Source organism: Olea europaea, chromosome 8, assembly GCF_002742605.1.
Source record: "Olea europaea var. sylvestris chromosome 8, O_europaea_v1, whole genome shotgun sequence".
Lineage (NCBI taxonomy): Eukaryota > Viridiplantae > Streptophyta > Magnoliopsida > Lamiales > Oleaceae > Olea > Olea europaea.
In genome coordinates this window covers 15,221,906-15,232,865 of record NC_036244.1, presented here as the reverse complement: position 1 = coordinate 15,232,865, position 10,960 = coordinate 15,221,906, and positions in this window count along the sequence as shown.

The window sequence follows — 10,960 nt, the reverse complement described above, 5'->3', positions numbered from 1 at the left end:
AAGTATGTTTGGCAAATTTGAATTAAAAAAATTCAGCCTTAACAGATGATTTCCTTAGCTCCCTGCTGAGCAAGATTCATAAAACTATGCAAAAGCTAACAAAATCTGCTGTTACAAAAATTGAAGGCAGCTAAGGAAAATTGCATTTTATGATGAACATCAAAATTTATGAACACCAGAACTTGTGATGAACGACAACTGAAGGCTAAGAACACCAGAACTCTATGATGAACACAGAAATTTTATTCAACAGAATGTAAACTGGTTTTTTCTCCACACCAGAATTGAAGGCAATTATTAACACCAGAACTTCTGGAATTTTGATTCACCAAAACTTTATGATGAACACCAAAACTCCAATTCACTCAACTATACACCAGAAAATAAAGGTTCATTCCACCATATATTAAGCATAATTTCATTGTTTTTGTATGTATCTAGGGTTCTTATAAACCTGCTAGGTTTTCAATTTGGGGATTCATTTGGTGTAGAAGCGTTATTGGAGAAGCAGCAGTGGAGAATAACGTTTCATTTGGGGGAAGAAAGAAATTTAATTTGTGGCCACTTGTCAAATTTTAACGGTATTAGTGACACGTACGATTTTCGTTGGCCACGTGGAGTTCTTTGCCTAGTTGGATGGATGAAAGTGAAACGGATGATGGATGGGTAATTGTTTTCAAAAGTGGGTGAGTATTTGGTAACCAATTATTTCTGAGTAAGCAAGTAGTAACCGACCATAAATGTTGATGATTGGTGATTTAATTAACTCTAACTATGATCAAAACCAACGGTAACTACCCATGTCTTATCTGATACATGACTAGAAGTTTGTTTGACACTAAATTAATAGTTTTCGCTTATATCGACTAGAGGCATGGGTTTATATGAGTTCTGTCCTAAAGTCAAGTGCAAAAGAATTTTATACGAATTTATATATATATATGTTAGCCCAATCAAATATATTTTATCGCACACCATAATGAAAAATTCTAACTCCATGCCTAATGGTTGCATACAAGTAAATTAAGAGTTTTTAATCACTTATACAATTCCTATTTGTTGGAAAAATGGTTGACTACGACACAAGTGTCTTGATACACATTTCGCGATAGGATTATCGTTAATTTTAGTCACAATTAAAGAAAAAATAGTCTAAATGAAATTTAAAAAAAAAATCAAAATGAAATAAAAGATAAAATGGTCAAACTAAAAAAAAAAAAGGGATTAAATGATGAAAATGAAATAAATTAAAGTTAGGTGACTAACATGATACAAAATTGTTAGTTGATGACCTCAATGTAAGTAATATTGTGCTTGATTTTGATGAAAGTGGTCAGTGGGGTATCAGGATTTGGGCCGTTCTTTGATATTGGGCTATTGCAGCCGAGTGATGATTGGCTTACAGGAGTGCATTCAAAGAGGCTCTATAGGTCACAAACAATGGGGAGTGGGTTGATTAATTTTTGACCATTTTTTATTCAGATGGGCCCACCTTTGTTAGTTATCTAGCTGAGTTCGCAAAATCCAACTTTTGTACACGAGGAAAAATCCATTGTAGTCAGACTATCCAAGCCTTTTGCCCAGATTTACCGTATTATTGAATTTTTTATTGAGAAAAAAAAAATCATATCTCAACTATTAAGTATAGAGCAAAACAATTTTTAGACATTAAGTTTCAATCAAAAGTCATGCTTCTATTATAATTTTAAATAATGGCATTATCAAATTACATTATTTACCCAAACCCATCCTACCGTCAACATTCATTTGTAGTCGGCATTTGCCACCTAACATCCACCCGATTTACGATTTCTTAAGCGAGGAATAAGCATCGTCGATGACTGGTCATCTTCATTCACAACTCAGCATGTATAATTTGAAATTGAAAATTGAAAAACAAATCCTTGTGTATGAAATTCGATTAATTAAATTTTTTACTAGTTTAGATAATTGAGGTTGAAAAAATCAATGATATGTGACTCTCTTTGATCCGTGACATGTGACCTGAGCTAATGGTTTATGACCAAAGCTCTTGAATCCGTGACTTATATACTTGATATGTGACATATGACCCGATTCAATGGCATGTAAACAAATATCTTATGTCTGTGACCAAAACTTATGAATCCGTGACCTATACACTTTGACATGTGTCCTGTTACATGTGATCATGACCTGATCCAATGGTAGGTAAACAAAGCTTTTAGATCTGTGACCTGCTCCAATAGCTTGTAACCAAATCTCTTGAATCTATGATCAGTGATCTATGCATTTTGGCATGTAACTTATACGCTTTAACATGTCACATATTTAAGAGACTCACAAAAATTTAATTGGCTATACCCAACCCCAACCCAGCATCACAACTACCACCTATTCCACTACACTACCAGAATCACCACCACTACTAGTTTTGCTCAATCCAAGAGCAAACTACCAATTACGAATCTGTCATCCAGAGTCGGTCCTGTGTTTGATAGGCCCTGAGGCGAATGATGAAAATTAGGCCCCCCATCAACAAAATTCAAAGGTGTATTATGCGACTCATTGCTAACTTAAAAAACGAACATTAAAACAACAACGGAATATATCATAGAAACGATTTATATTATAAACCATCAAACCAAAAATTTCAAACAATTAGTTAAAATTATTCGTCTTACTGTTTTAGAGGCAAAAACATCAACCAAATCTGAATAACTTAGCTGCTTAACCATTTCTTTTTCTATTGATAACATAACCAACCTGTTTAATCTTTCTTGTAACATAGTTGATCGGAGATAGGTCTTGATCAACTTCAATTTCGAAAAACTTCTTTCCTCAGATACAACTGTAACCGGTACGGTTAACAAAATTCTGTAAGCAATATAAGCATTTGAGAAACAAACATCCAATGTCTTCAAACAGTGTAGCACTTCAATTGCTCTTGTTGCTTCATTTGGTAAATAAATCTTCAAGACTTGTAATTTCGAACATAAATCATTTCCACTGATGTCCGAAAGCCCATCATGTTCAAGATATTTCTCATGCCAAGCAAGAACTGTTACCGTAGCCCTAGCCACTGTTACAGGTTGTTGCATGCAGTCAATATTGTGAGTAAATTTCTTCATACTGAATCCATGGATATTGATCATGCTATCGATCTATTGTAAGGACTTGTTTCATTTCTTGAAGATTATAGAGAAATTGGATTTACCATTGCCAAGGATGAAGCGACAAAAAAGGCAAATGAAATGGAAATTGAAGCTGTATTTACAGAAAAATGCATAATTCGAAGAAAAAAACAATTTGATGAAAACTGTAGTAATGAGGTAAAGCAATCAGTAGAAGAATCATTTAGAATTGAGTACTTTGTTTTTATAATTGATCAAGCTTTATCTTCTCTGATGACTCGATTTGAACAATTCAAACAATATGATGATATATTTGAATTTTTGTTTAATTTGAAGAGGTTAAGGAGTGCAACTTTATCAAGTTTGTTGAACTCTTGTATGAATCATGAGAAATATCTTGAACATGATGGGCTTTCGGACATCAGTGGAGATGATTTATATTCGAAATTACAAGTCTTGAAGATTTATTTACCAAATGAAGCAACAAGAGCAATTGAAGTGCTACACTGTTTGAAGACATTGGATGTTTGTTTTTCAAATGCTTATATTGCTTACAAAATTTTGTTAACCGTACTGGTTACAGTTGTATCTGCGGAAATTAGTTTCTCGAAATTGAAGTTGATCAAGACCTATCTTCGATCAACTATGTCACAAGAAAGATTAAACAGGTTGACTATGTTATCAATAGAAAAAGAAATGGTTAAGCAGCTAAGTTATTCAGATTTGGTTGATATTTTTGCCTCTAAAACAGCAAGACGAATAATATTTAACTAATTGTTTGAAATTTTTGGTTTGATGGTTTATAATATAAATCGTTTCTATGATATATTTCGTTGTTGTTTCAATGTTAGTTTTTTCAGTTAGTAATGAGTCGCATAATACACCTTTGAATTTTGTCGATGGGGGGCCTAATTTTCATCATTTGCTTCAGGGCCCATCAAACACAGGACCGGCTTTGGCTGTCATTTGTCAGTGGCTAGGGCTACGATAACAGGGTTGAACTTGGAAGCAGAAGGAGATGTCCAGTCGAGCTGTCGAGGCGTAGACTATATCAGTAGATATGTATAGTGTATACATTTGTATTATGAGAGCCGAGAGAGTCCGAGAGAGAGATTAGAGATACCTAGGGTTGAACTTGGAAGCGGAAAAAGGAGTCAAGGAGATGTCGAGTCGACTGTCGAGGGCCTCGAGGCATCGAGCGAGAGAGACTCGGAGATGGCACAGCCGCACATTGGTACTTCAGAGTTTAGACGGAGAGGGGAGGGCTCACTGCCGACAGGAGGCGTTTGCGGTTTCGCCAGTTTGCCAAATGCCGATTTGGGAGAAAATGGAATTCAATTGGCATTTGGGGGAAAATTGAAATTGGATAGTGGATCGGGTTTAGTGGGTTTCGGGTGGGCTACTGGGCTTGAGGTTGAGAGTTTTGGGCTAATTGGGGCTTGGACTACCATACTAAAAAAAATAAAAATTGTGCCAACAAAACGAGGCCCCCTTGGATTTTGGGCCTGCTTGGCCTCAGAATCGGGCCTGCTATCATCAAACACAAAACAAGAAGATTTTCTCAAACCACCCAAGTCACTACCACCACATAAAACCCACAATGACCACCACACCTTTACCTTAAATTAACAGCCATCACCTCACTGAATTAAGACTAGTTATATGCTGCCACAATAGCAGACGCAGAGATTAAATTTATATTTCGAAATCTGAATAGGCGACACCACCTCATAGCAGCCAGATCTACAGTCGAAAAAACAATGAGCCGACGAACTGGAAACTATGTCACCTTACACGGTGGAGATTGAGCTTCGTTGGATCAAAGCATCGTTGGCGCTCTCGCCAATGAAGAGAGACCCAACGACCGATGAGAAGAGAAAGAGAATGGATAAAGAAAATGGTATAGAGAGAGTATGTGTGGAGGAAGTGAGAGATGAGAGAGTCATTTTGATTATAAACCTGCTTTTTGCTCAATTAAACTTCATACTTGATTTAAGAATAGTGGTCTTTAAACACCTATTCTGATGTAATTTCCATTTTTTTATTAGTTGAAATCATTCGTGCAAGAATAGTTCAATGAATCAACTTGACATAGGGTTCCGAGTTTGACCAAATTATCTGATTGACATTCGATCTAATGGGCTAATCAAGCTAATTAATCTTAAATATGTGATAATCAAAGTATCACATAATTCCAATGTTTTACACGTAACAATACAATAGCATAATTGTTAGAAACATACTTTAGTACTAAACTTATGACTAAATAATGTTAATTCATAAAACATTTCAGTATTTCTTACCATCACACTTAAAAGGATCCTCTCGTTGGTTAGTTCTGTTGGATGAATTTTGTGAATAGTGACGCCAAAATAAGTATAATGATGGTTTGTAAATCCGTACCGAAAATTGGACAGAGTAACGGCAAAGAAAACACAAACAACAAGAAGAAAAAAGTAGGGACAAAGCCGAGGCAAGAGTTGGACTCTTTGTCCTTAAGTCGAATTTGCCCCGCAACAGTGCCTACGGATTTCGGCAATCGACTCCCAAGATACAACGGCTACACTTGTGTTTGTAGCACTCCAAAACACAAGTACAACGAACCAAATTTAGGCTTATGTATTCCAAGGATGTCAATTCTCGATTTATTTAACCAATATCCAACAAGTTCATCTTATACGACCTTGTTTACTCCCAAATGCTGAGTAAGAGTTACATAGTAGTCGAATATATCGATGGAGGGATAGGGGCATGGGATGGTAACCACTTTACTATATTTTTGAAAATTTCATATATATACACAATACACATATTTTATCCACTCAATATTCTTTTTGTGCCCCCAGATGAAAATCTTGACTCAATCATTTGTTAAGCAGTTGAGATTTTTTATTGTATCAATCCGATTCTAATGGACTAGGCAAAAAGTCCTGGTTAACATACATATTTGACGACACCTTATCTCTCATATATCTTACCTATTTAATATGTAATATTATTTTATTTTCCGCAAGAGGGTAGTTAACAAATCGATCTTTCGTTAGCATCGAACCTCAATTATGTAGGCATGCATCATTCCTACCTAGGTGATACTTCTGTGCCATTAAGTTTAAGGCATGTTAGAATACCTAAGCGATACATTCATGCCCTTAAGGCAAGGCATGCTAGAATTACTATGTATCGAAGAATACCAAAGGTACCAAAGAACTCCCAAATTCTTTAATAAAATACACTTGTTAAGTTCCTAATAAACCGTGCACATAATTTTTTGTTTCTTCCAAGTATTGATACACTCGAAATTTGTGAAAAAAAATATATTGGAAATCGAAGATCTGTTTGATTGCATTGAAAACAAAAGAAAAGGAACAAAATTTTGGAATGAAAACTTAGGATTTATGCTTAATAGGAAAGAAATAACATTCCTCATTTCCTTCCTTCATTACAATAACATGTAAAATCCTTGTTTTCAATCTCCAAAATTGTGATACAAAAGCGTGTTCAATTTATATCCATGTTTTATAGAGTGACGGAGACTTGCTTGTTATGTATGGACGATGTCTTCCAACCTACAAATAGTACATAATACAGTATTTGGATATGTTGGCTACTTTTATAATATCAGAAGAATTAATCAATTAATAAATATGACGATTCTTTCACCATTTGGGACGTTAATTTACCTACTAAAATATCACCCTTTCATCTGGGGGAAAGATCGAGCTTTAAGAAATAGTGAATGGCCTTATCGATACACAAATGTATAACTCCTCAAGAATTTCAATATTCATCACCGTAGGAATTGGGTTCAAGCTTTCCCCAGCCCCTTCACATCAATGGACTCCTGATGTATACGAAGGAGTGTGGTTCGTTTGAGAAATTCCTAATTCTCTATCTATCTTTAAGATGTTTGAATTTTTTCAAAACTCTATGAACATGCAAAAAAGAAATGCTATCCCCACTCGGACCAAGACAAAACTTTTACTCGTTCAAATAACAACAAAGGTGAAGCAGGGCCATGAGACAGGATTTGAACCCTTGACCTCAAGGTTATGAGCTTTGCAAGCTACCAAAATACTTTACCCCATGATGAAGAGAAGAAGTGAAAACTAATAGACAAACGAAAAAATTAAAGGGTGTCAAACTTCTTACAAACTTTTTGAATTAAAAAAAAAAATACAATTTCAATTTATTATATTAATAATATAACTAGACCGCATAAGTGAATATATAACCTATAGAAAAGTGGGCAAATCCAACCAATCTTGATTGGACAATAGAAGAGATAGAGTTTACCTCTCTATCAATCAAATTGGGCAAACCTCTCCTCAGCAGGATAGATGGGGCGAATTGGGTGAGATCCAATGTAGATTCAACTTTCGATTCACTCTTGGGATCCAGGCGGTCCCCCTACGCAGATCCTATATTAGCCCCAAAACATTGGCCTCTAATAGAAAAGTAAATGCTTGAGGTGGAGAAGCTTTTGGTCCAGTAGGTCAGTAAAACTCGCTAGGATAAACGGTATTAGTGAACTTGACAAAACAACAAGCAATGAAACCAAAGATGGATAAAGCCCCTAAACTATAAGATAAGTAAGCCTCTCTAGACGATACAAGAGCGCATCATGTCCATGTGGGGGGTTTGATTAAGATATGCTGGATTCCACCAAGTATATAAATGAAACCTAACCGTACATGTCATCGAATTATATTATTATACGAAATAAATCAAAAAAGTTTTGATACATGTCGAGCAACTAAAACTCCACCTTTAACATGTATACATACTTGATGAAACATATATCTGCTTCTTGCGAGGCACAAAATATTTGTCTGCAACTCTTTTCACTTGTTTATCATGCGAGGAAGATAAAGTTCAATAGAAAATAATAAAGCTAAATGTTATGAAAATCTCTGAGAAATTTTGATCTGGACTTAGTAAAACTTACCAAACGAACACCAACCGAGGACGCTCCAAACAAAATTACTTGGTTGCTGCATACTATTTCATTCTCACAAAGGAGAACAATGATGATTAGTTTGCACGCACAAAGGAAGAATAGAAATAAAGATGGCAACTGGAACTTGAAAAGAAACCATTTTTCTCTCAATGCAAAGCTCCAACACACACAAAAATAACTACTGAAGGATGTATACGTCATGGATTGGTTTAGGTTGATAATTGGACCAAAAGGTAATGGACCATCAATTCAAAAGCCAAACAATACTTGGAACATCCACGAGTGCTGGGCCACGAGCAATATTAACTTAATTAAATTGCTTCTAGTGGCCTCAAGCTATTTCGGGTCGACCCATCACTGAGGTGTTGATATAAATTAGCCAACACCATTTTAACATCATTATTCATTATCTGGGATTTATTAGATGCCAAAACCTAACAGATCTCCATCTTTATACCCAATCAACCTGCAATCAATCAAATTACAAAGTTAATACTTGCACAATTAAGATAACCAATAAAATTGCTATCGAAGACCTTACCTCGTGTCTCAAACCTGAAACGCATACCATACCTGCTCTATGTACTCACCAAGGCTAAGGTTAAGAACACCCAAATAGAAGCAAGTAATTACAGTAATCAATCAAGAATATATAAAATATGCGATGAAGATATAACATATGATAACACAGAGATCTTTTTAAAACGGGTTCGCACAGAATAACAAACTAACATTAAGTTAATCACCAAATGGCCAACATATATACAATAAATGCATAAATGACCCACGAAAAAATCACACCATACTTATCCTATTACATTCCGTGTTGCTCACACCTCGATAACACATATCTCCTCTTATTGCCCACCATGCACACTAGACTGATCACTCAACTCATGTCTAAATAGTAAATCATAATAGATCCTAAGTCCATGGGATAATCCTCTATCACCACCTCACTTCTCCCAACCTAAATAGATAATGGGTCTCCACCCAATAGAAATGATAAAAAACATTTCTCATAATCCACCTAATCAGGGTCTTCACAGATAAATGATTCCAACATTTAATCATATTTCCACTCGTAATCCAAATGTCACTCTCTATATCTTCGTGCCTATCACCAATGCATCCTTAGGCATTTATACTTTACATTACCAAAAGACGTACAACACACTTATTGCTAATATATCTCAAACCCACCGTGGCAAAAATTAACACCTTTAGTGACCACAGAGGTTAGGGCGCAATTTAAATTGACACACCCACCATAAAGTTACTCCAACTCTAATGCGAAAAAATTCACAAAGGAAAGGGTGAATGTGGTACTCACAAAAGAATAGAAAAAGAATTGGTTACTCACTATACTCACAAAAGAAGCTTATAAAGAGGAAGAAGATAACTCACACGTGGTTGCCCCCAAATAATCTTACAAACCATACAAGCTCACAAAGATACAGGAAAAAAATGGTCGTCCTTCTTTCTACTCACTACCCTACTCTCCCACACCATTCACAGAGCAAAAAGGAGTACGCCATAGATCTCAACCCACTATGTATGTAAACACATTACACAAAGTAATTAGATCACTCCTAGATCTCAACCCACTATGTATGTAAACACATTACACAAAGTAATTAGATCACTCCAATTCATGCAATTATAGACACAAACAAATTAAAAGTGTAACATATCAATGCTACAAAATTAAGCAATTATACATACAGAAAGGATTACACACTGATGCACATGTAGTAGCCAAATTTACTCTCACTAAACCTCACACAAGTCATAATTCGACCCAGTGGCAACATTCGCCATACCACTCTCCTTATTTTTCCTTTTATTATCATTCCTACGATAGTCTATTTCACCATGTCCAAATTTACTGCAGTTAAAACATATTTTACTTTTTTGCATTTGTTTTAGACCTATATTTGCCATCAAAAGTTTAACAAAAAAAAAAAATTGTTTTACCAAATTGAAAAATTACATTTTTTCCATTAGAAAAAAAATCTTAAATTGCGTTGTCATTTTATCAAAAATGCACAAAATATAAAATGCAACCAATAGCCACAAGGAACGTACGGACACAATTCACATGGAATAGTCAAACAAAACTTTCCTAAGGTCACACACAATTCTAATAATGAAAAAAATAATTGACAACAAATTCACAAAGAATTCAAGACAAACGATTAACAAGTAATTCCTAAGTCTAGCAACAGACAATTGTTACTCCTTCATGGTAATCCCAAACCTAATGTTACCCTACATAATGACTTCTAATGAGAAAAATAAATGATTTTCCTACATAATAGTCTTAACTGTAATAATAAAAGGCAAAAAATGTGATACCAAGTCGACCATATCTACGGGTCTGTAAACTAGGAGAGATGCGAATTCAATACTTTAGGGTCTCCACTAATCACCTCGAAGCTTCCGTCAACTGCAACAAAATGAAACGACATCGACACACAAATATCTAAGGGTACAATCGTCCATATTCCACCATACTGCTCGAAACAAAAAAAAAATGGACACCACTAAGGGGTCGGCATGCCTTCTGGAACGTTTTTTAAGACAACGACGTCGAAAAAACATAACACCCATCCTCATATGCCTCTACTGTCTTTGTATGTGGGCTTCACGAGTCATGGCATGCACTGCCATCAGCTATCACGCGCGTCACATCTAGTACACCTCAGTTTGCAAATCACGGCTGTGGAGTTGGTTTCGTTGGAATGCCTCAAAATAGATCCAACTAGTTTGAAGAAAATCCTAGATTTTCATCCCTATTTTTCTGTCTTTTTCTAGCTTCATTTTGGACCCGTTCCAGTTATTTTTTGCACCAAAAAAATCACAAATTTCTCAACAACACAAGCTCCAA